This window comes from Carassius auratus, unplaced genomic scaffold (assembly GCF_003368295.1).
Source record: "Carassius auratus strain Wakin unplaced genomic scaffold, ASM336829v1 scaf_tig00009130, whole genome shotgun sequence".
NCBI lineage: Eukaryota > Metazoa > Chordata > Actinopteri > Cypriniformes > Cyprinidae > Carassius > Carassius auratus.
This window is the reverse complement of record NW_020524006.1, coordinates 257,453-284,501: the sequence shown is the minus strand read 5'-3', so window position 1 is coordinate 284,501 and position 27,049 is coordinate 257,453. Positions and strand designations below refer to the sequence as shown.

At 37.7% G+C, this 27,049-nt stretch overlaps 1 pseudogene; it reads right to left on the bottom strand.

The window, feature by feature from the left end:
• The window catches only part of LOC113072470 (serine-rich coiled-coil domain-containing protein 2-like), a 48,269-nt pseudogene extending 21,227 nt beyond the window's left edge, over positions 1–27,042 (bottom strand).
• Positions 27,043–27,049: the final 7 nt, after the last annotated feature.

The window sequence follows — 27,049 nt, the reverse complement described above, 5'->3', positions numbered from 1 at the left end:
CTATGCCTGTGAAATTTGTTCAGTTTATGTCTTGTTTAACAATAGCACTTTCTATTAAGCCTGTATTTATAACAAATTATAAAGATATTATTAAGTCATTAAAAAGACTGAGTAATGCATTAAATATTAAAATACACAATGAACACAATGCATCCACTTTGCTCACAATGGATTATATTTCCCATAGTTATAATGTAATCTTGTCATTGTTAACTTGTTACTTTACTTAAAGCAGACAAAGACAACTTTTACATAATAACAACAAAAATAAAAAATAAACAATAATTATATAAAATTAAAGCTATTGTCATGAGTCTGCCCTCGTGTCCTTGATTTTTCCTAGTCTTGAGGCAGGATCATGGCAGACCCGTGTTTTGTGTACAAGCACATGGCCTTGTCTTTGGGCCATGTGCTTGTGTTGTTTCGTTCCTTTGCCCCGCCCCCCTTGTTATCCTAGTCTTGTCGTGATTGTCCTATCTGTGTCACCTGTCGTGTCTTAATTGTTCCCCCTATTTAGATCTCCTAGTGTGCTCTGTCTCTGTCGGTTCATTGTGATTGTTCCACTGTGATTGTTCCACATTTGTGATTGTGCTGTACCTCTGAAGTCCTTGTATTACTGTGAGTGTTTGGTTGTAGTTAGTGTTAAGAGTTTGTTTGTCATGTCAATCCTGTCCTGTTTAGTTGTTTAGTTTCCGCCCTAGCTGTTGTTTTCCCCCTCGTGGGTTTGGTTTTCCCCTTTTTGTATTAAATAAATCCTGTGTGTTGTGATCCCTGTCTGCACTTGAGTTCCTCCCTTGCCAACCCTGACAGAATGAACCGACCACCAAGGAACTCAGCAGGCAGGAGGGCCTCCGAGCTTCAGCGACAGGCAGAGTTCCGGAGGCAATGCTGGACGTCATCCCCCACCGATAGAATGGGGGTCACCCTCCCATACTCACCCGAGGGGGAGTGGATCCTCCAAAATTATGCCCGGCTGTGGGAGAGCCTCTCCCAGGAGGAGCCACAGAGGTCCCCTCCACCTACCCAGCTGCTAACGATTCCAGAGGGTCGTGTCCTGGCCGTGGCAACCCTGGGGGACCTGGCAAGTCCCTCCCAGAATCCTGGGGCACCTCCCACTACCTTCAGTCTCCCCAACAAGCGAGGGAGACGGTTTTCGTGGGAGTCAGCATCGGAATCGTCGGCGTCAGAAACCCTGCCTGAGACCGAACTTCCCCAACCCGTCTCTGTCCCAGCTGTGACCTCTGCACCGCGGCCTAGGAGGAAGAGGAGGAAGAAGGGGTCTCCCGGTTCTGCGACTCTGTCTCCTCCTGCAGCGGTGAGCGTGCCCGAGCCAGCAGTGGTGAGCGTGCCCGAGCCAGCAGCGATGACCCTTGAACCCAAACCGGCAAATAAGAGAACTGTTTTGAAGTCTGCAGTCGTTAGGGCGGAGGAGAGAGCCGCCGCCGACTCTGCAGCAGAAACTCTACTACAGTCTGTCTCATCTCGTAAGGAGATGCCGGTTATCATAGCTGCTAAAGCCTTGTCTGATTATTTGTCTCGTCTTGTCCAGATCCTAGAAGTCCCCGCCAGCCCTGTCTTGTCCCCAGACCCTGTCCCCAGAAATCCTGAGTGTCCAGCCGTTGTCTCCCCGTGTCCTGTTATCCTCCCGAGCCCAGTAGATGTTGTCTCCCCGAGCCCAGTAGATATTGTCTCCCCGAGCCCAGAAGATGTTGTCTCCCCGAGCCCAGTAGATGTTGTCTCCCCGCGTCCAGTAGATGTTGTCTCCCCGCGTCCCGTAAGTGTTGCCCCGCGTCCTGTGTCTGCTCCTGTCATGTCCTCTGTCAGTTGTCCCGAGACCCCTCCCCACCCCTCACCACCCAGACCTGCCCGGACCCCTCATCGTCAGCCTTCGTCCTGTCCTCCTAAGACTCCTGGCACACCCACCCACCCTGGTCTGTCCCCCATGAACTTTGTGGTCCCGCCTCCTCCCCTTCCCTGTTTGTTTTTTTTTATTTGTCACCCTAACCCTGCCATTGTGTATTCATGTTTGCCGTTGTTATTATTTGTCATGTCTTGTTGGATTGTGTCTGTGTCCCAGTCTGTCATGTCCCGTGTTTGATGTTCCCTTGAGGAGCGTCTGGAAGCCGCTCCTTAAGGGAGGGGTTCTGTCATGATTCTGCCCTCGTGTCCTTGATTTTTCCTAGTCTTGAGGCAGGATCATGGCAGACCCGTGTTTTGTGTACAAGCACATGGCCTTGTCTTTGGGCCATGTGCTTGTGTTGTCTCGTTCCTTTGCCCCGCCCCCCTTGTTATCCTAGTCTTGTCGTGATTGTCCTATCTGTGTCACCTGTCGTGTCTTAATTGTTCCCCCTATTTAGATCTCCTAGTGTGCTCTGTCTTGCGTCGGTTCATTGTGATTGTTCCACATTTGTGATTGTGCTGTACCTCTGAAGTCCTTGTATTACCGTGAGTGTTTGGTTGTAGTTAGTGTTAAGAGTTTGTTTGTCATGTCAATCCTGTCCTGTTAAGTTGTTTAGTTTCCGCCCTAGCTGTTGTTTTCCCCTTTTTGTATTAAATAAATCCTGTGTGTTGTGATCCCTGTCTGCACTTGAGTTCCTCCCTTGCCAACCCTGACAGCTATAACAAATAAGTAAATATTATAATGGATTAAAACTGTTGTTATGATTAATCATGAGATAATAGGTTTTTAAAAAAGTACATTATTCAATTCAAGTTTATTTGTATAGTGCTTTTTACAATACTACTCATTACAAAGCAACTTTATAGAAAAGTATGTTTCTACAATATTTAGTAGTAGCTTATAAGTGGTGACTGTCAGTTTGTGCATGTATGACAGGATTTTTTTGAAAAATTAAAATGATGAATATTATTAACAGCAATTATTATATGATGCAGTCACACTGCACTGCAGTAGCAATATTTGTTAGTTCTGTTTGTTGATTCATTGATTGTTGATTATGCATTCATTATCATGCCTTACGAATTCCCTTATAATGTATTATAAATATGGGCTTCATAGAAAGTGTTACCGGATGGTTTTGCTGAGTTTACACCATCACTTACCACTGTGTAAGGATGCATCTTCAGACAAGTCCAAATCCAACATGAGGTCATCTTCCTCCAGGTCACATGACTCTACATTCTCCAGGTTGTTGAGAATGTCCTTAAATGTAAAACGCAAAAAGAGAGTTAAGCCAGGATCGTTGCTATCTATCCTATGTGCCAGCAGACCTCAGTCCAACAATTTCAGACAAGTTTTTGTAAAGAAGCAGGTTCAATTCTTTAAGACAGATGCCTTATTATATTTGAGAAAATTATTCTCTACTTCGGTTTTTATTTATTAATTTTTTTCAGAGCTGCAACACAAACTATTTCAGTATGGAATGAGGTACAGCAATTACTTCAGGAAAAATAAATAAATACATTTTTGCTCAGTTTACCAGAACAAATGCATAAGTGACATTTTGAACTTCCTTCCTCCCCTAAACCATCCTTACAACATAGAAACGAAAACAACAACACATCGCTTTTCAGGAATAGGGGTGCAGAAGATGCCCTTTAGCTAAAAGGAGAACAGCAAACAAATTTAAAAGATAAGGATGGGTAATTTCAGGATGAGAAATCAATGGGCAGAGTAGACTTCTCTGAAGGAGGAAGGAAGACAACTGATGCGTATTCAAGCAAGGAACAGTTCTCATATGGTGGACCTCCGTTAAATGACTTTTCCCCATGACTGGCTATCTACTCACGGCATGACAATATTTGCAAACTCAGAGGGGAACAGCCTATTTCGAAAACGCAGGATAAAATCAGAACAAATGCCACCAAGGACCAAAGTTTGTTTTATAGTCTCGGCCAGTGAAACACAGCTGTATCACTGTCTGATGATATTATGCTAAGTATTGTCATGATCACTAGCACCTGAGTAAAAGTCACACAGCCTATACAGTAAATAGGCCTACTATTAAAGTGTGAGAATTAAACTGTGCAAGACAATAAAATTGTGCAGCTCTGACAAAACTGGATTTAGCTGGTAAAAAAAAAAAAAAAAAAAAAAAAGTTTAGGAACTTCTGATATAGGTGATAGGAAGCAAATCAGAAAGTGTAAATACGCTTTCCATTGGGGTGAATGAATTCATTTTCACTTCCAATCAATATCACACTCGCAGTTGTGTACAATGGCTCTATATCACGATGCGACCTCAGGCCGCAGGTAATCATAGCCTTGCTGAGCCAGATCATACTCCTACTCATTTGATATTGCTAATTTAAAGTGTTATGGAGCAGATCAACAGCCCCGACAAACAGCACCATCAAGAAGAAGAGGAGATGATAACAGTGCCATGCACCAACATCAATTCTTCACAGAAAAATTCTTCATAGACTTTTATTTATTATTATACAGGTATTACATAAATATTATAGTTTCATAATAAATCTAAAAGGGGCAATCTATATGACTTATGTGAAAATAATATGATACTTTTTTTTATCCTAATAGTAGCAAACTCATTTCAGTCTATTTGTTAAAATCAATGGCCATACAGCCATTACACATTCTTCCTCTTGTGACATTGCTTTATTATAACGAGTGATGTCATCCACCATAATTTAAAAATGTATTCTGTAAGAAACATGGCCTCAACAGCATCAACTATCTAGCCTTGATACTGTACATATCACAGACTATTGACTGGACCAAGGTTTTATAATAAAGTGATGAAAAGAAAAGGGGGAGAGACATAGTTTCAAACATGGTCTAGCAAATGCTTGCCTAACTCATCAGTAAGAACAGATGCAAGAAAAGAAAATCTGACCTTGGCAGTAGAAACTGAATAACAATGTATTTGGGAGCGATCATTATCTAGCTCTCAGAGCAGCCTGTTTTTCCTCTGCCCGAGACATAGGCATTGCTCCTGAATGAGCTTTACTGTCTGCTCCATTTTTGGCCTTTCTCTCCCATCAGACAGTAATTTGCTATTTCATGGTGCCTTTTTTCATTAAGACAACAAAAGACCATTTCTTATACAGCCTCCAAGCCTTCATGGAGCTACAGTCTTTCAAACATGGCCCAGATTTGTCCGGCTCTATTCAAAAAGATACGATTGTCTAGCTCGCTGCTTACACCAAGGAAGCTTGCTTTTCAGGGCTTGCTTTTTGATTAATAAACTATTTATTTTTTTGTCTCACCAACCAGTTAGATGTGAAATACTATATGCTTCAAAATTAACACAAACATTTTGAAATAAAAAAGTAACTACCGTATTTTACGGACTATAAGTCCAACTTTTTTTTCATAGTTTGGCTGGTCCTGCGACTTATAGTCAGGTGCGACTTATTTATCAAAATTAATTTGACATGAACCAAGAGAAATGAACTAACAGAAAAAATTACCGTCTACAGCTGCGAGAGGGCGCTCTATACTGCCAGAGATGTTGCTCCGTGCTCCTGTAGTCTACACTGAGCAGCATAGAGCGTCCTCTCGCGGCTGTAGACGGTAATGTTTTCTCTTGGTTCTTGGGTCTAAATAAATGCGACTAATAGTTTGGTGCGACTTATATATGTTTTATTCCTTGTCATGACGTATTTTTGGACTGATGCGACTTATACTCAGGTGCGACTTAAAGTCTGAAAAGTACGGTATCTAATTGTAATTAAGAATTTGTCTAAGAATCTAATAATCAAGCAATAAAGACAATGGGAATAAGTTAAATAGTGTTATTTTTCAATTTGTTGATTTAACTTTAATGTGTAAATTAAGTTTTCTATCAGAAAATCTATTTAATCTTTTAGAATACCAGCTTTTCTCAAAATACAAGAAAGGGACATACTCAAAAGCATTCATTTTTGCTGCAAAATCAACATTGTTATCAAGAACTGAAAAAATTCAATTTCGTGTCTCAATTTCGAAATTTTCATATTGTAATGATTGCTATTTAAGATGATAGCTTTAATAGATTTAACCATCCTATTTGTATAATTCCTTTAGTGGACAGGATGTCACCCCAAGAGTCTTTACAACAGGCCCTCAAGGTTTACATGAGAAACACATCTCCTAAACCGTCCTTTTTGGATTTCTTGACATTGGTGTGCTTTTGAACAATTTCTAAAGTAGTTATACTGTTATGAGCCTGGCAACAAAGCGGAAAAAAGCAGAAAATAATACACGGCTGAAAGATTACCACAGAGAAAAGGGAAAAGGGGTTTTGAGAAGTAGATTTTAGAAGCAAAGGGAGTAGAAGAGAAAGTCACTAATCAGTATTTCAGAGAGATTCTTGTGTCAGTGGCGTGTGACCGTCTGAACACACTGTATTGAAAATCTGTAGCACACTAGGCAGTAGTTATAGGGAGGGACAAAAAAGCAAAGGTGTAAAAAAAACAAAACTAAGTTGACTTAATGTCTGTTGTATTTACTTTATCTGTTTTTGACTTTTGCACCAGACGAACAGTCAGCAAATGAATGAAGGACAAAACCTCAACTAAACAGAACCTTCCTTGGAATAAGGTCTATTGGTTTACAATTACAAGGGATTGCTATGACTGTGAAAACTCTTAATTAAATCATTAGCTCACTTGAAAATACTCAAGTGTACTTTTGTTCCAAAACTGTATAGCATTTGTATTTCTTAATTGTGAAAAATGGTACTGTTTGCTCTTGTCCATGCAGTTCGTTAGGTTCTAACAATAGATTCTAACACTTCATGTTTCATAAAAGCACCAATGAAAGTCTTAAACAACTAAAATGCATTTAATTAAAGGATATAATGCACATCAGCCAGTCATTATTGCAAAGAAAGGTTAAAAAAGGTCTTGTATCACCCTAAAGGTTTCAAAAACTAGTTTTGTAATTAATAATATAATTCTGCTTTTCAGAGGCAATGTGCTTTTTTGTGTTCCTGATGTCCCATGGGGTGTTCTTTTTTCTTCTTTTTTTTTTTTTTTGATGATGATGATGATGATGATGATGGAGGTGGGCACAATGTGGTATACGGTAGGACTGGAATTGGAGAAATCCTGTGAAACTAAGCACTAGTTCAGTGTGCATTATGACAGCTCTGCTGGGGCGGCACCCTGTCGATATCGCCAATGGCATTGACTGTTGTTCTTCCATGCAACAAAAAAAAGAGAAAAGTCATGGAGGTCATTCACACTGCTCTTTTCCATAAAATAGATCCTCCCTTTTTGCTGTGTTTAGAGGGAGTGTTACAATGTTAAACAAAAGTTACAAAGTTAAAATGTTGCTTATTGGAACTTGTGAAATTACTGTACAATGCACAGTGCCCTTTGTTCAGCTTTATCAGGTCTCTAATGCCCCATAAATATTGATAATATAGCACTGTTCCAGAGGCTGGTATTTCTTTAAGCTTTATTTTATTGAGTCAAAGCAACTCAACCAAAGCAACTTAAAAGATGACCTCATTTTACTAGCTAATGAACAAACCAGAAAGACCTCACAATGGAAGAAACAGTCCAGCCCTAAAGAAATAAGACCCACACTTTTCCGCCTGTAAACAGACTTGCATTCACATTTCTACCCAGGGCTTCAAGTAGATCTAAGCTGATCTTATATATGTTGATGGTATTTGGAATAAAAGCGCCCTCAGAATGTCACGACTCACCAATCAGAATCAAGTATTCCACAGAGCCATTTTTGCCCTGTTAAACCCTAAAACTTTTAAACAATGGAATAAAAGTTATTTAGTTACAGCTTTTGTATTGTTGATTACAATTAAAATCCAACGCTGTAGCAAACCTGCAGATTCTGCTGGGAACAGTTATAGCTTGGATTTTGCCTTCAGAAAAGAAAAAGAAAAAGAAAGAAACGTTATCTTAATGGATTCAGTGCCATAGCGTGGACCCTCAAGTGATGCTTGGCAGGTAAAAACAACAGACGGGCCTGGAGAACTAGGGAGATGCATCAAACTTCTGAAAAAGCCCAAATGACTATACTATGTTGAAAAAGGAGCAATGAAAGCCTATATGACAAGAGTGAAAGTGAGAAGAGACCAAAAGAAAGAATAAGAAAGCAAAAGAAAGAGTTATGTATTATGTATAATCTCAGTGTCTCTCTTGCAAACAACAATCTTGTAGCGATTCACTATGTTGGAAAAATGCTGCACTCTACTGGAGCACTGTCTTATCTGACCTGTAAGTTTTTTGACCTTTTCAGGTTTGTGGAGCAATCAGCAATGTTTGGACATGTCCTATATGAAATCAAAACATTTCGGGTAAATTTTCCCAGAAAATAAAGATTAAAATACATCCTCCATGAATTAATTTTTACATTTATAAGTACACTTTCACTTGGCTTCCAATAAATTGAGCTGGTTTGGACACACAGTGACTCCTACACATAAATCTTAAACAAATTTGTATGACTTTAATGTCCTGCACTCAGCATAACCCAGTCTGAGAGAAGGTGCAGACACACTGGGTCAACTGGACTGTCTGAAGAAATACTCATAAGCAGTGGGGAGGAAATCATGCTTTCTGACTCAGCCAATCAGAGGAGGAGTGCTCATATCGGACCGTGACAGACGTTCTGGCAGAGAGAGGGAGCAGAACAGATTTATCTCGCATGGTTGCATCCTGAGACACTTTGGTGCCTTGGTTTAATATTTGACGCAGTGTGTGTGTGTGTGTGTGTGTGTGTGTGTGTGTGTGTGTGCTACAGTATTTACTGTATTTGCTAATTAACTTTCGTTTGACCAAGGTTTCTCCAAAACGGAAGTCCAAAGTCTACACAAAGGCAAAAGATGAAAGTTAAACAATCAGTCTTAAAAAGATATAAAAAGTACTATACAAATATAATATTTTGTATGAAAATACATATTTTGCCTGTTTTATGAATTGAACTGAATTTAAATGAATGTAGTAAATGCATTATTATTTTTGGATGGGCAGAAATTCTGATTACTAAATCTACACACATTTTCAAGCCATTTGGAGACTACTGCATTGTTAATGTTATTCTTGGAATATCTAAGATAATGGCCCCCTAAATCACTAAATGGGCCTAAATATATATATATATATATATATATATATATATATATATATATATATATATATATTTTTTTTTTTTTTTTTTTTTTTTTCTATTTTTATCAAACATATACCGATTTGAAAGTAAAATGTCTGCATCAGACGTATATGAGAGAAGTGGATACTGTCAGCTGCTTACAACACATTGGGATTTTTCATCCTAATTTACACCCTCACAGTTGCCACAACATTGAATTGTCATGAATTTGCCAGTATTTTATCACATCTGATGAAAAACAAGGCAGAGTGGTGAATTGAAAGATGTGACATCCAATTAATCTGTAATACGCAATGCACAGATGCACAGTGTCTGTATTGTTAGGGACAAAATTCGGCAAAAATTCTCTCCCCATTTTTAAACATTCATGTTTTACGCCTGGTTTCCGCATCAATGTCATGACATCGACATGAAACCTGGCATAATGCAAACAAATATTTGACACCTGTTGTGAAGGAGAACCACTGAATAAGAAACTGAATTTGGGTCTATTCCTCCATATCGTATGAAGTCTTAAGACTTAACACACTTAATACAAGTTCCTTTATGATATATTAATCTACAAACCTCATTCCCCATTTAATTTTACGAAAAAGATCAGCTGCAAAACATTTTTCAAAACAGTTCATTGTGTGTTCCAAGGAAAAAGGAAGGTCATATGTGTTTGGAACATCACAAGGGTGAGTAAAAGAACTCTTCCTGTAGTACAATAAGCTTATTAAAATGGAAGACGCACTCTTGAAGAATGAATATTTGTGAGTTTCCGGTGCCCCCCTGTGGTCCTTGAAGGTACTACATATGCTGCACAGCACTACTTCAGCTGCCATGTTCTGCAGGTTATCAGAGAATTTTGTTTCCCACAGTCAGAGATTCTTTCGGGTGCTTTTTTTGCAAATTTTAAGGGTTCAGGCCCAGATTGGAAAGGTAATGCAACTTATACACATGGTCTCAGGTTCTTGTTCAACTCATTTACCAAGGGCCTTTTGCAGTGATTGCTCACTGTGGTGTGGAAGATTCCTGGTTGTTCCAAGATTCATTTCATTAAGAATTAAGGAGGCCACTGTGTTCTTGGGAATGATGGGGACTGTCAAACACTGACACAGACTGTGTCCAAACAGCATGGAACCACTGAAGCAAAAGTGAAAGCAAACCTCAGTATTCACCTTGAAGACCCTGTTTCCATAAAAACTGACCACAGAGTGCTTTACAAAGCCCATGTCCATGAAAGAGCTGCAACTGCTAAAACATTCTTTTGTTGTTTGATTAGAGACCAACAGCTTATATACAGTAGTTTCTGATTAAATCTGAAGATAAGTAATAAAACTGCTGAATAACATTTTAGTCTAAATGGCAAAATCACAATAACCACATAATTTTTCTTCATACACAATGCACATAAGTAACTAAACAAACATGCAGCATAAACTAAGCCCAAAAGTAGGCATATATATCATCAAACTATGACATTAAATATCCACAAGATGTCTCTCTTAGACCAGTCAATTGTGTATCAGAGCCAAATATTAATAACAAATATTATTTAGCAAAATGTAGTGATATAAATACGCATGTTATTTATCTAATCTAATAAATTTCATGTTTACACAATCTATTTTACAAAACAGAGGCATAGTTAGACTAATTTATTAATTTAGAAGCCAGCTTAAATACTTAAAGATAAATATCATTATAGGGAGAGGCGATTAACAAGCTATCATAGATGCAAATGAGGATAAAGGCTAGCACTGCAAGCATACAGTAAATGCCGAGTCATTCTCTCGTCTGACTTTGCTGTGATCTCTCTATTTACTTATGCCATGAAGCTGACATTCTGATCGTCTGCTTCCAGGGGAAAGACAAATGAATATCAGCAGGAGCCAATTTGGGGTAATCTCAGTATTATGATGCATAGTCTCTGGGCTATGAACACAAGACAGACTTCACTTTAACCACATAAAAAAAAATCACCAGTGTTGTGCATTTCAGGAGCTTGCAAACAAGATTAGTTGATAGATAGTTGTCTAGAGGTCTTTCTTTGCTGCAGGTGGGTTGCTTCAGGAGTTAAATAACAACTACTAAAAATAAAAAAGAGATATGTAACCTCAGTAATCCTCTAATTATGAAAAAAAAAATTATGTTGCTGTAGTACTTCTCTTTTATAAATTTTGCATTTTAAAAAAAAAATGTTTTGGACTCACCATACTGTTGAGATCAGAGCCAAAGCTTCCACAGATGTGTCCAGAGCTTCCCAGTGCCTCCATTCCCTCTTCATCCCACATGTAAGTCCCTCCAGAGCTGTCTGAGGGTGATAGGTCGAAAGATGAGCCATGAGGCAAATGGCCTACAGGAGACAACGTCTCATTCTCACAGTCATCTTTACCAGCTGAAAGAAAGACAATGAGCTTGGTAAGAAAGTGATAGAGAGATATATGTTTAAGTAATCTCAGTGACAGTATTACATCATTATGCTGCCTTCTAAGGTACCTGGTTTTGGCAAAAATCGAAGGAAGCATCAAATATATGCTTCGCAGAAATGCAGTGCAGCATTACATGCAGTATTGAGAAATTCCAATAAAAATATACAAAGTACATACGTATATTACATACTGAGAAAAGATAATCTTTTGTGAGATTTTTACAATTATTAAAATAATAATCACACTGACTAGTATTTAATGTATAATGTAAAGTCAGTCTGTCATTACTAAACCTTGGCAGCCAGATTCATGATACATTCTTAATAACAAATGCAGAAAATCTGAAGAGTTGCATTGACGTGTAATGAAAATAGACTGATTCTCATTCACACCTGTGAAGCCCATCCCTGCCCAGTCAATGGTTTCGGATAAGAAGGTGTGCAGGCTGGTCACTGATGATTCCTCGTTGCACTTGGTAATTAGAGCACTGTCATCTTTACATAATCCTAACTGGGCAAACCCCTCATTGAGGACAGGGAACAGCAGGGTCTCACCTCCATTCCCGAGATTATCAAAGTCATCCATGTACTCTTCATTAATGTCATTGTACTCCACAGAGGAGGATGAAGATAGTGATATGTCCTCCAAGGAGGGGCCCAGACTCCCCTCAGCCTCCTTTGCTTCAACAGAAATCTCATTCAGGGAAGTTTCAATATTTTCAGTGCTGCTACTTGGTTCTGAACTGTTTTCTGATATATTTGTAGTGTCTTGGACATTTTCCCTTGATTCTGCTTCTTTCTGGACAGTTCCAGGGAAAACAGAACGGGGAGGTTTGGTTAATCTTGGACGTGTAAGTCTATAACTGAGCACAGAAGGTTTTTTCCCCGAAAAGCTGGGTAAAAGGGATTTCTTTGCTATGTTTGTCTGCAAAACATGACTGCTAGTAGTTGCAGAATGGCTTGGCAGTTCATATTTACTTACTTTCTCTTTGGATAATACTGTGTTTGGCTTTATGAGGGATGATCTAGCCACTGGAGACTGTGCCAAAGGTCTGGGAAGTTCTTTAGCAAGCTCTGTAGCTTTGTTAAAGGAGAAGGAACGGGTAATAGGTGGGTTGGTGGACCATGCTAGCCTTTTGGAATGGGTGAAACTCTGAGAGCGTACTATGCTGTATTTAGAGGCAGACTTGGATAGTTTGCTCTGCGGGGTTCTTTGTTGGGGTACATGACCATCACCGGACCCTGAGGAGTCACAATGCCCGTTACCACCACTTGCTGCATTTTGAGTAGCCTTGTCATTATACCGGGGATTTCCTGTTGAGAGGCTTTTTGGAGTAGTCATGCGGAGAATGGTTTTGCTAGGCTGAGGTATGCTCCTGGGACAACTATTTTGTGAAGTGGGGACTGCACTTTTACATTTTATTGCAGCTGCAGGGGAAGGCTTTTTAGTCACCATCAATGGGGGCCTTGAATTTCTAGTTACACTAGTCTGCTCATCCAAGCGGTCAGTGTGTTGAACTTTATTTTCAATGTCCTCTTCATCCTTTCTACAATTTAGGGATTGTAGACGTGTCAGATTATTTTGCCTGCCTAGAGGTCGATCTTTAGACTCCACGGAGGAAACCGGGACGACAGAACTTTTGGGAAGTTTGGTCATGGTGGTGCCAAGCTTGGGTAACCTGGAGACCATGTTGAGCTGTTTGACAGCCTTCCTTTCCATCAGCTTGGTTCGCCACCATGGAGGTGAATACAGAACTGCAAAAAAAGATAGAAAGAGAGGATGCAATATGAACAAAGCAATTTGTCTGCATGTTGTACACCAGAGGTGACCAATCCTGTTCCTGGAGATCGGTCTTCCTGTAGGGGTCAGCTCTGACCCTGATCAAACACAACCAAACCAGCTAGTTAAGATCTTCATAAGCATATGATGTGTTCGATCAGGGTCGGAATTCTGCACATATAGATCTCCAGGAACAGGATTGGGCAGCAGTGGTGCAGTGCATTGATATGCAGGGAATGTACATTTGTATTATCACAGTGACGACTGATGGGCCCATTCATATTATTTGACATGTACACTGAACACAATTATAAACGTAACACTTTTGTTTTTGCCCCCATTTGCCATGAGTTAAACTCAAAGATCCAAGATTTTTTCTTTGTACACAAAAGGCCTATTTCTCTCAACAAAAAAAAAATCACAAATTCTGTCTAAATCGGTGTTAGTGAGCACTTCTCCTTTGCCAAGATAATCCATCCACTTCACAGGTGTGGCATATCAAGATGCTGATCAGACAGCATGATTATTGCACAGGTGTGCCTTAGGCTGGCCACAATAAAAGGCCATTCTAAAATGTGCAAAACCAGTCAGTATCTGGTGTGACCACGATGAAGATGACAAGCATGCATATGAGCTTCCCTGAGACGGTTACTGACAGTTTGTGCCACACTTGTGAGGTGAATGGATTATTTCAGCAAAGGAGAAGTGCTCATTAACACAGATTTAGACAAATTTGAGAGAGATATGCCTTTTGTGTACATAGAAAGTGTCTTATTTCGTTCAGTTCATGAAAAATGCAGGCAAAAACAAGTGTTGCGTTTATAATTTTCCTCAGTGTATATTCTGTTCTACTCTGGGATTTAAAGTCACAAAAAATCTTTTACATATATTCAAATTTGATAATGTGATGATGCAAATAAGGGCCAACGACATTTCAGCAAAGCATTTACTTCAAGGTTTTCTTAAAGAAAGGTTTTCTTTAAAAAATCAACTAAATGTGGACCTCACACATAGTTTTGTTATGACACAAGGAATGCGACAGCTGAAACGCATGTCTTGCATACATCTGTGCATAGTAGTTCTTGAAGCACTGACTCCAGCTGCAGTCCACTCTTTGTGAATCTCCCCCATATTCTGAATGGGTTTTGTTTCACAATCCTCTCCAGGGTGCGGTTATCCCTATTGCTTGTTTAGCTTTCAGAACTAGACTGAGAGACCATTTAAAGGCCTTCTCACAATATTCCAATTTTTTGATATACTGAATTTGGGATTTTTCTTAGTTGTCAGTTATAATGAATGAATATAATATACAAGTTTCACTTTTTGAATGGAATTAGTGAAATAATTCAACTTTTTGATGATATTCTAATTATATGACCAGCACCTGTACAGTCTTTATTAAATATTTAAGCCAATTAATAAAGAGCTTTTTGAGTTTAATGATAAGCTTGACACTAAATGACTGCTATGGGATACATTTAAGCAGAAATACTGAGCATGTTCATCTGAAGAAAGAAAATCATATACATATGAGGGTGAAGGGTAAGGGGAATAAATGTTTAGGGAATTTTCATTTTGGGGGGAATTATCCTGCATTTAGCATCAGCATCTTTTTCCACTGTGATATCCCATTGGATCGAGTAATAACTTCTGCTTATTAATAAATTTTGAGATCTCTGAGATGTGGCTGTACTAAACATGGCACCTGACTACTTCACTGTAGTTGATTGTTACTGCACAGTGTTAATTGTTGAGTTGTAGTACCAACCATGTAAGTTTGCGATGGTTTTTTTTTGTGAATGTTTGTTTGAACTAATATCTTTGAATCAACATTGAACTACTATTTTGGTAAAGATGTAACTTGTGACCATACTAGGCTAACAATTATTTTATTTATTTTTTTAAATACAACCCTGTTCAGTTTATGGAGCTCTCTTCTAAATAAAGACATTCAAAATTCGCAGAGCAGTGGAGCGCCAGGCAGAAACACCTTATTCACTGTCCTCAGACTTCCCCTTGTTTGAAGGGAGCAGGCAAATTTACAGGCAAATGATATACAAGGACTTTAAAAAGTGTCTCGATATTTTTAACAAGGAGACATCATATGAGAGTTCCACCCTTCCAGGCAATACTCTGATTAAGATCAGAGAGGTGAAAACCACGTGTGCACTTGGATGAAGATTAACCTGATTCAGGGGAACAAAGCATTGTACATTCATTACGTTACAAAAATTCAAAAGCCCTATCCATGTTAATGAATTTACTGGAGGGATAAAGCATGACCAAGTGGAGATATTGCCGTATTGCCAAGAGTTGGTGTATACAAAGTATCTATTCAGGAGCAAGAAAGAGCAACATGCAAACATGTGACTAAACAAAGATCCATATCCAAAGATCCAGATCGGTATTGGAAACATGTTATGTTCAAGCCTCTAAAGAATTTGTTTATATTGCAATGAAAACTCTGTAAACCATTTTGGAATGTTTTATTTGACACAGTCTGACTAAACTACCAACACACAAGTAGCCAGAGAACTATAGTAAGTGACCCATCGATTTTAGTAACTTAAAGCATCCTTTAGCAGCAACAAACTCCACCAAATCCTTCCTGTAGCTGCTTATAACATTTGCACAACACTGATTATTAATTTTGGCCCTTTCCTCCCTACAAAACAGTTTCACCTCATCAACAATTTTGGGTTGCAGAGCCTTCTTCTGGTTTTGCTGATCATTCTTGTTTATTGTTTAAATTTCTCATCAAGTAATCAACAGAAAAAATACTATGATAATACAAAGACCTTTGGGACATACCATGATACCATTAAAAATATCATGGTGCTTGAATTTCACAATCATTCATTATAGGATTAAAGCTATGAACTAGCAGAGTTGAGTTTTTTAGGGTTGCTATATAATTTTTTATAATTTGTGGTCAGAACTTGCCTTTACCTGTTACTCTATTAGTTAAACAAGAAAAGTACAGTTTAATAATGAATAGGTTCACACCCATCTTATTTAACGTATCCAATAATGCCTGAAGAGTATTTTAAAAGCAGAGATGAATTCAATAAAAAGTAAACTTGCATATAGCACAGTGTCCTGTAAATTGTGTAAGAACCAAATGGATAATACTGCAAACTTTCGTTCTTGTATAATCAAACACCTATGGGTGTAGTTCAAAATTCAACTCCGTTTTCGATAAAGACAAAATATTTCTCAAAACATTTCATTACAACTTATGTAAATGAAACAAGGCCTAAAATCACTATTTTCAGCTGGGTAAGACCTCTGTGGTAATGGGGAAACCTTTTTTTTCTACAATCCAGGAAGCATATGTGAATCCCATGAGCATTGGTCAAGTGTGCACCAGACAGCAAACATTTTTAGGAGGCAAGAGAAAATATCATCAATATCATCTGATCCTATATATTTTTAAAGCATATCTGGAAGAACATTTATGCATTCAGCAGACACTTTTATCCATAGCGACTTACAGTGCATTCAGGCTATAAATGTTTTACCAGTATTTGTGTTCCCTAGGAGTTGAACCCACAACCTTTTGCACTGCTAACACAGTGCTCTACCACTGAGCCACAGGAACACTAAGAACGATGACTCTCAAGCATCATGCCCATATCTACCTGCTTGTTGAGCTCCTGATTTTAGCCCAGCCCAACCCTAATTACTAAAAGCCCATGCCAAGTTATAAAATATATATATATGAATGAACAAACGAATTAATTATTCAATGACTCAATCATAGAAACCTGTTTCGTTACTGGATGAATCAGTGTTCTTGAATGTATGATTCAGTGACAAATAAAGTTTTTAACAACTGACAAACATTATTTGAAGTGTCAGTTACTTTCAAAAGGTGATTTGCTCTATTTTGATCACTACCATAAAACATCAGTGTTTATATCGAAACTATAAACTTCTGTGTTTATAGCTGTGGATCCTCCAGGTAACAACACCGTGATTAAGAATCAAGTGTATGTGTAAACTTCTGAACAGGGTCATTTTTATAAACTCCACTATTATTTACTCTTTTAGACTATATGTAAACTATTCGTAAAAATATATATATATATATTATATATATAAATGATAAAAATATAACATGCATTTTTGTATGATCCCCCCTTATTTTAATAAATACTGTTAAGTGGATGTAAAAATTGTGTGTGTGTGTGTGTGTGTGATTTTGTTTTTTTTAAGAAGTCTCTCATGCTCAACAAACTTGTGCTGATTTAATCAAAAATGCAATAGTAATATTACATTGCAAAACAGTTGTGATGCTTAATATTGTGAGAACTGTGACGCATACAACAAGTATATTTAATATAGAAGAAAAAAGTACCAAGAAAGATTGAAACAAGACCACATGTGAAATAAGATACTGTCAGGACAATTCCAGGAAGTTATTTTTGATCCTGCTGAGTCACTGAAAAGAGTGAAGCTGCATTGAAACCCACTGGACTGAACAATTAAAGATTTAACAGGATAGTCGATGCACCTTTTATAGCTATTTATTTACTTAAGACACACATTTGCTTCTCATCACTATTTGCATGAACTGTATGTTGTGCTGAGTGAATGTGTTCGCAGTGAAACTCCCAGACACACCTATGCTTACACATGACACATGAGGCGGTGCAAAAGGATGCGAGCATGAGAAATTAAATATTGTCTGTAAAAGGCCAACAATAATAGATTAGACAAAATGACAAACACATAAAGATGTGACAGATATGACTCACTGATAAATAGCAACCCACACACACATCTGTATCATTTGTGTCAGCAGATCTCTCAGGCATTGATCATAATCAATGGACAGGTAAGGATATGCTGCACTATTTTCAAAAGGAATTGCAAATTGTATATTTAATTGTATTTTTCCACATGTGGACATATACATTGTGAAATAGTCCAAACTCAATTGTTTTGAGTTTGTATTCTATTACAGGTGTGAATGGTTAAAGGTTAGCCTTAAGCATGCTGTTAATTGTCATGTTGGGACACAGACAAGGTGAGGTGGATACAAATGCAAGTAGTTTATACAAACCCGATTCCCAAAAAGTTGGGACACTATTAGGGCTGGGACAACGCGTCGAGGTCATCGATGACGTCGACGCAAAAAATACGGCGACGCAAAATATTCGGATCGATTCGTCGACCTGTTTTTATTTCTCTAAAAACTTTTGCAAAACGTTTACCTTATGTGCGCTGAATATACGGGATGGCCGGATCAACATTCTGTCTAACGTTATATAACCAATCCAGGGGTTTTTCTGCATTGATCTTTTTTTTTGGCGGCTGTCAAAGCCTTATTTGATGTAGAATGGAATGACTGCTAGGCCTGACAGGGTGCATACGAGAGAGAGCCCTGGCTGTGCGCGCACACTCACAGTCTTCAAACAACACGAGCGCTTCTTGCTCTCTCTCTCCCTTGTGCATATTAATCAAAATCATTAAAAACAATAGAAAAAGGGCGAAACACCAAAGTCTCACGCGCGCTCGCACACTCACAGTCTTCAAACTACATGAGCGCTGTCTTGCTCTCTCTCTCTCTCTCTCTCTCTCTCTCTCTCTCTCTCTCTCTCTCTCTCTCTCCCTCGTGCATATTAACCAAAATCATTAGACACGATAGAAAAAGGGCGGAACGCCAAAGTTTCACGTGGAATATTCAAAGTTTTTTTTTTCTATGACAGGCTGCTAGCTCTCACTGTAAATTGTTTTTTTTTTTTTTTTGAAAAGCACTCTCTGTATAAGCTTAAAGCCATCAAGTTTACATTGGTTACTGTATTCTTTCAAGACATTTTTTATTGAATGCTAGACATCAAGTTGTTGTTATTTTCATCTGAAAGAAGAACTTTTTTTTTGTTTTCAAGGCTTCAAGGTTTTATTGGATGCTATCTTTATACAAGTGCAAAGTAATGCATTCTTAGTCAGTCTTTTATTTTGTAATTTTAAGAGCAATAAACATATATTGCAATGTTAAGGAATTCATGTTTTTTTCATTCAGATATGTAAATCAACATGTATAAATTATTAGTAGTCAATTAATGGGGAGATAATCAAAATCAAATCGGTCTGAAAAAATTTATCGTTAGATTAATCTATGCATCGAAAAAATAATCGCTAGATTAATTGTTTAAAAAATAATCGTTTATCCCAGCCCTAGACACTATACAAATTGTGAATAAAAACAGAATGCAATTATGTGGAAGTTTAAAATTTCAATATTTTATCCAGAATACAACATAGATGACATATCAAATGTGTAAGCAGAGAAAATTTATTATTTTAAGGGAAAAATAAGTTGATTTTAAATTTCATGGCATCAACACATCTCAAAAAAGCTGGGACAATTGTAATGTTGTAATTGATGCAGTATGTGGTCTGACATTGTCATGTTGGAAAATGTAAGGTCTTTTAAATGAGCCTTGGCCCAGAGAAAACTCCTGCGCTTCTGGATCATGTTTAGATATGGCTTCTTTTTTGACCTATAGAGTTTTAGCTGGCAACGGCGAATGGCACGGTGGATTGTGTTCACCGACAATGTTTTCTGGAAGTATTCCTGATGATTTCCATTACAGCAGCATTCCTGTATGTGATGCAGTGCCATCTAAGGGCCCGAAGATCACAGGCATCGTTTTCCAGCCTTGACCCTTACGCAAAGAGATTGTTCCAGATTCTCTGAATCTTTGGATGATATGCACTGAAGATGATGAGAACTGAGAGGCTCTTTTTATACCCAATCATGTTGCCAGTTAACCTAATAAGTTGCAAATCAGTCCTCCAGCTGTTCCTTATATGTAAATGTAACTGTTCCGGCCTCTTATTGCTACCTGTCCCAACTTTTTTGGAATGTGTAGCTCTCATGAAATCCAAAATGAGCCAATGTTTGGCATGACATTTCAAAATGTCTCACTTTCAACATTTGACATGTTATCTATATTCTATTGTGAATAAAATATACGTTTATGAGATTTGTAAATTATTTCATAATTTTTTTTTACTCACAATTTGTACAGTGTCCCAACCTTTTTGCAATTGGGTTTGTAGACAAAATGAGAAAACAAACATGGGTAAATAACAGAGGAACACTGAGCAAGAGTAGGAGCAATACCAAATATCCATGAAATGAACATCAACATGGAAACAACGACTGACAAACAAGCACTGAAACACATGGGTATATACTGAGCTGGACTAATTGATGAAAGAGTGACTATGTAAACTAACAAGCATATGGGTGTGGTCCAATGAGTGGGGTCCATGGTAACTAACAAGGGAAAAGAGCAGAAGTAACCATGAGGGGAACAAGGCAACATTAAAAACACAGAGCTACAAACTAAGAGTCCATGAACAGATACATATGAAACACAGACATGGATCATGGCATAGCCCCCCTCCTAAGGAACGTCTCGACGCTCCTTACAAAAAGCACAATACAAAACTCCAGAGGGTGGTTGAGCGGATGCGGAACAAGGGGAAGGATGGATGGCCAGGTCCATGGAGTGGAAAAACTGGAGACAAGGGTGGTGCAGGTGGAGCTGAAGACCACCACAGCAGAGCAGATGGGACTGAAGATCCTAGATTCTCTATGGGATTCAGGTCTGGTGAGTTTGCTGGCCAGTCAAGCACACCATGGTCATTTAACCAACTTTTGGTGCTTTTGGCAGTGTGGGCAGGTGCCAAATCCTGCTGGAAAATTAAATCAGGTTCCCTAGCCCCTAGCCCCTAGCCCCTGGAACTTTGTGCATGGTAACTAAAATATTAGTTAACGACACTAAAATAGTGACAACATAAAGAAATTACTGATAAATGTAATCCTAGAGCCCTGTTAAAGATGCAAGAGACCCAAGCCAGCTTCGTTTGAGATGTTACTGTTACCACACAGCTCTTTATATAGATATTTGTCTCCACTAAACTATCTGAAATCACACTGTAGAAGTCAACATATCTGATTCAGATCAGACATAATGCACCCACAGCCTCCAAGAAAAAGAGGAAGAATACATCATCCCACAGTCACAAGATCATGTCACACAGACACTCTTAAAATTATCATCTTTCCAAAACTTTTTTATCTGTCAATCTACGCTGACTTACCCTACAACAAAAACTTTACTGCTTCATTCTCATTACACACCCTTCTGGCCTTATCCAGCCTCATAGAAAGACTTCAGATGACCCTATACCTTTGAAGAGATGATGATGCTGTCCCCTGCGAGGACCCCAGATGAGGCCAACTTGATTCGATATGCACAGCTGCCAAATTTTCTCTATATTGTAATCATTATTATCACACTTGTAATAATCGCTTTAATGAGCTTCTGCCTAAAAATTTATTAATGCTAGCTACAGGTAACTGTATGATTCTATTATCTTGAACTATTAATTTTGTGAAATTAACATTACTTGAACACATTCACTTCTGCTTTGTGATGTAGACACATGCATTTTTCTGTAAAGCTGTTTTGAAACCATTTGTATTGTTAAAGTGCTATACAAAAAAAAAACACACACATATATATATATATAATATATATATATATATATATATATATATATATATATATATATATATATATATATATATATTCATATTAAGAACTGGGGGGGGGTAACTTAATTGTATATTCAACATGAAAATAGTCATATGAAATGGAAGTTGCAACTTACTTAACTACCATACTGTGATGTATTTGCTAGTGAAATTACTTATTGAACAAGAAAATACATAGGGCGAGCATGATTTTATCCATCTGTTCATGATTTGATTGTGAAATGTGAGCAGTTAGCATTGTGTATTGAACTGGGGCACACATCTGCATGCAAATGGATTCAATGCAGCATAGTCTTGCATATATCAGCAGAAAAAAAATATTTGTAAATATAAGTTGTTTACAATAAGACCAGTGACTTGCATTAAGAATATTTGATTTCATGTTGAATATTACCATGAGCAAAAATGTGTTATATCAGGGCTGTGATTTAGCTATATGAACAAGTAAACAGCTGATCACATCTGTGCTGATAAATGGCCATAACAGCTTGGTAGTAGCTGTTAACGAATTAAAATAAGTGCATGTACATAGGTGTGGGTAGCTAATTTTTTTAACTGCAATCAAAGCCTGCTAATTACAATAATATGCAATGCATATAAATTGCAGCCTTTGCAATTTGATAATTGCACTGGTAAGCCGTTTTGTGATGTTGGCTTTATTTTGATCAATGGTGCAACACTAAATTCAACAAAGAACATAAGAATGGGTAAATTAAGGAGTGTCCCAAACAGCCATCTGTTAGTTCAAAAGATGCATTCAAGCCTCTGTCACTAATTTGAAATGTTAAAACTAGGGACATTGGCCTGATTCATTTCTATGCATTTCCATATTGGGGGGTTGGGTTGAATGTTTTGCCATTTGGGGGCTTTGCAGTAGTTTAATTTGCCTTTACCTGCACCTCTTGGGCTGGTATATATTAGACATGATAGTGTATAGACTGTTTGAAAGATTCTCATATTTCATGATACAGAGTCAAGTCTAATGAAAATACAGAATTTAATAAGGTTATAGCTCTATAGTTATTTGATTGGTCCATCAAGTGCTTGGAAAACAAAGCACATGCAATATGTAAAGAGTGCTTAAAAGCCACCTGCAGTCACTAGACACACCTTATTTTCCTTATTTTATGTTGCTACCTTTAGGGTTTGGCTATTTCAAAGCAACTGATCTGAACGAATCACCAATGGGACAACAAAGCTACATCAAGCAAAGTTTGCATAGTTTGTCTGTACTAAACAAACACCAAGTCACTGTGCAAATAATGCACACAAAATGAATGAGTCTGTAAAAGTTTCTGAAGATACAGCTGCAAGAACAAAATTATTAACCCGAATGGAATTACCTGGATTTCTTGGATTATAAAACATTGATTGATCTTCATATAAATCCTAAATATAAACACAATCAGATTAAACTATTAACACACAAAAAGGTTTTCATTTTACTGAAGATATTAAGATTATGGTTAGGACTCTGACCTGGCCATTCTAAAGAGTGAATGTCTCTTGTTTGGATTTACTTCTACGCATTGGATTGTTTTGTTGATTTACCCCACCGCTCAAGTCTGAAGTCAAGCACTTCTGTCCTGACATTCTATGGTAAAATGTCTTGGCTCTTTGGAATTTTTTGTTGCTTCAATGAACATGTTTACAGACACCAATATGCTGATAACTAGCAAAAATCATCTTACTGAAATGCAATCCAGTAACCTGACAAAACAAGAAAGCTGTGTTATTCTCCAGTAGTGACATTAAAACACAAGATTTTTTTTGTATTTAACTCAGAGTATTTCCAAGTAATAAATTGCATTGTTAAATTAAGCATTAAAAACCCCAGAGTTTTCCAAAATGTCAGTGAGAAAAACAGACATATTCTTTTCTTAAAGTTTCTACAACTGTACCCTACCACAAAATGCTCACTCCTGCTAAATGGTGCTTAAATAGCTTACTAAAAAATGTGTCAAACTCAGGTCCTAGAGAGCCACTGTCCTGCAGAGTTTAGCTCCAACACACCTACCTGGAAGTTTTTTACCAATCATATAGGCTTTGATCAACTGGATCTGGTGTGTTTAATTAAGAATGGAGCTGAATTCTGCACGACACTGACCTCCAGGAAAGTTCGACACCCCGGCACCAGAAAAACAAGGTTTTGATTGCTTTCTTTATATAAATGGCAGGGCACCTGTGCAACACATCCAGTTCTCAGCTGGCCACATACTTAAGATCTTAAGGCCTTTATTATGCCCTATTTGCACCCCCGATTGAAGGCTTGTCACAAACTATTTTTTTGTCCAAAAAATCCTCTATTGTGTGGCGTCATTATGATATTTTAACTGCTCCCAATCGAGACTCAAATTGTAAATATCAAACATGTTTGTCACCCATATTTTTTCATTTTGTTTTTCACTGTACAACAGACAGCGTTCCACGAGAGCCAGTTGACATGATGACGATTGTACTCCATGTGATTTTCTTCTCTAATCATCCTTGATCTTACGAGTCCCATCTTACGAGTGAGACTGAGATCTCGTTTTTTTTATTGTGAAATCGTTCAACAAGTGTGTTGTCTCGCGGTCTGGTCGAATCATCTAATGTGCAGGGTCAGAGGATTTTAAGGCTAAAAATCGGTTGAAACTCTCTTCATGTATGTGATCTCTCATAGGTTTAAAATCGGGTAAGAATTGAAAATGGTCTAGTGTGTTCCATGCCTGACTTAAACACCCGAGACAGTTTTTGCAAAAGTGTTTAACTTATTTTTCCCCAGCATGCCGTGTTAATGATTACTCAGTGTCTTCAATAAAGTACAATTGTTTGTTATTTGTTTTGCCATATTGTGTTTGGTTATTTTACGTCTTAAAATGTATGAGCAATTGATGAGAAAATCCAGGTAATCACAGTGTCCACAAACTATTTCTTACAACTGTACATAAATACTCATGTGTAATCTGGATTTGGAGGGTAACATTTCTTTTAGGTTTTCCTCTTTAAATGTGAGTGAGATTTTTACATACATGCAAACAGCGGCAAACGACCAAGAAAAACACAGCACACACACTGATCCCTATGCTGTATATTACTAATTACAACAGGACCACCTCCTGAACTGAAGCTTTCGAGCAGCCATATTAGAACGCATTTACGTTGCAGGTCTTGATTCCCAATTTGTTGACTAAATCAATTTTTTTTTTTAAACCAGCTTAAATCTTTTTTTTTTAAGTGACCTAAACCTGATATCTGTATTTCCACTATACACTTGAAGAAACATCCCAAGATAGACATAAAAGCTTACACAAGAAATAATGTGATAATGGCTCAATTTGCAATGGATGCAGACAATACATGCTTCTCCTTGCTCAAAGGCTCAAAAGACATAAAACATCAGCATGAGTCTACCGGGTTGAGCCTTTGTCCTCCACTGAAAAGAGTCATGTGATCTCGGTTGGTGTCCACCTCAGGTCACATCATTGCCACCACGCCACCGCTACTTTTTCAGCAACGTAAAGCTCGCATCGACAGGAGAATATCTCATCTGTCCTCTTACATGGCAGACACAAATCTATAACTGATATATATCTGATTTATTACCACATATAAACCAGGCCTGAAAACCATTCTGAGATATTGGATCTATGGATCTTTGTAGCCATTATGTTCTAAACCACAGCAAACAAAGCTGCATGACTTTACTAACTAGTCAGTTAAGCTAACTAACTGGATAAAAGTAGTAATACAAAAAAGTCTAATCCCCTTCTTATCATTAAAGCTACGTGACAGAGTAAGCAAAAATCAGCATGGTCATTATTTGCATCATACAGGCTAGACTAAAGTCATTATGGAAGAGCTCATGGATCATTAATGATTATGAGAGATCATTATGGGGCTCAAAGTTTTGGCATCATCAATATTAGTCTTTTGTAGCGAGGGAGTGTCACATTACCTAAAGACCACCATTACCTGTGTCTGACCTTCAAGCTTTCAAAACATCACAAAAGTGTTTACCGGAATATCATCTGCTTGAAATGCTCTTATCAAACAGACAAGAAGTTTGCATTGGAGAAATGCTGATTGAAACATGAACTGTTTTTGTTGTTGTCCTTTGGAACAATCAATAGATATAGCTATCATGAAAAATCCTTCAGAAGATGCCTTAGGTTTCATGCACCCACTTAATCTGGGAAAAATGTTTGCATATAAAATATAGAATAGGAAATAACATTGCAAAAAGAGATATATCTCTCAAATCTAAAGTTTGCTGCCCCCAACTAAAAAAGGGATGGTTAATTAATAAACAAAATATATACTAAGACAAACAGTGGAATTGCCAGTCATGTGATATGATGAGTAATAGTTGGATACTCTGAGGAGGGTCATTCTACAACTGTGGTCACATTTCCAGCTGATTTATATATATTAATTTCTATATTTTTCCACAATTAAATAATTTTTAACATTAATTTATCATGAATAACTGTCTCATTATTTTTTAAGAACACATTTTGATTAACAACCTTTCACAAATAACAGAACAGTCTGTATCTGAAAATACACAATGATAATTTCAAAAATATCTCATTCAAAACGTTTATGAAAAGTGTTAAATAAATTTTTACAGATTTCACTTCTTTTTTTTCTTTTTTTTTTTTTACAAATACTCTAAATTTCACAACTTGCAAAATGTGCTTCACTGCATTATGATGAAAAAAATCATATTTGCAATCTCTTCTTAAGTGAATTTCTTTAATTAAATGAAACCTTAACAATATAGATAACAAAATTATTATTGTAAAATTAAATTAAACGCGTCTGTGTGTTCAAAAGCGAGTTTGCATTTTAGTTTTTCCATATTAATATAAGTGACAGCATCTGCCACTGCCCAGGATTGTAAACAAAGACAAAAGCACACCAGCTCACATGTTCAAAACCACTACGAGCAAACTACAGTACTAACATAGATTAACATAACGTAAAAAGAACAACAGAAAAATGCTGAAAAATGCACAGTCAGAAGGAAACCCACACCTTATCTGTACGGCCGCCTGTACGATTTCATCCGATCGAAGGCGAATATAGCTGGGTTGAAAATCCACCACAGCAGTCAAGCCCGTTTACTGCCACTGGTAAACCTGATCCGACGCTTAGTCGATATACACAGCGACTAGCTCTGCTCGTCACGTTCTGTCATTGTGAAGCTATGTCCTGCCGGCATGAGAGCTTGTTGTGTGAAAACAGCTG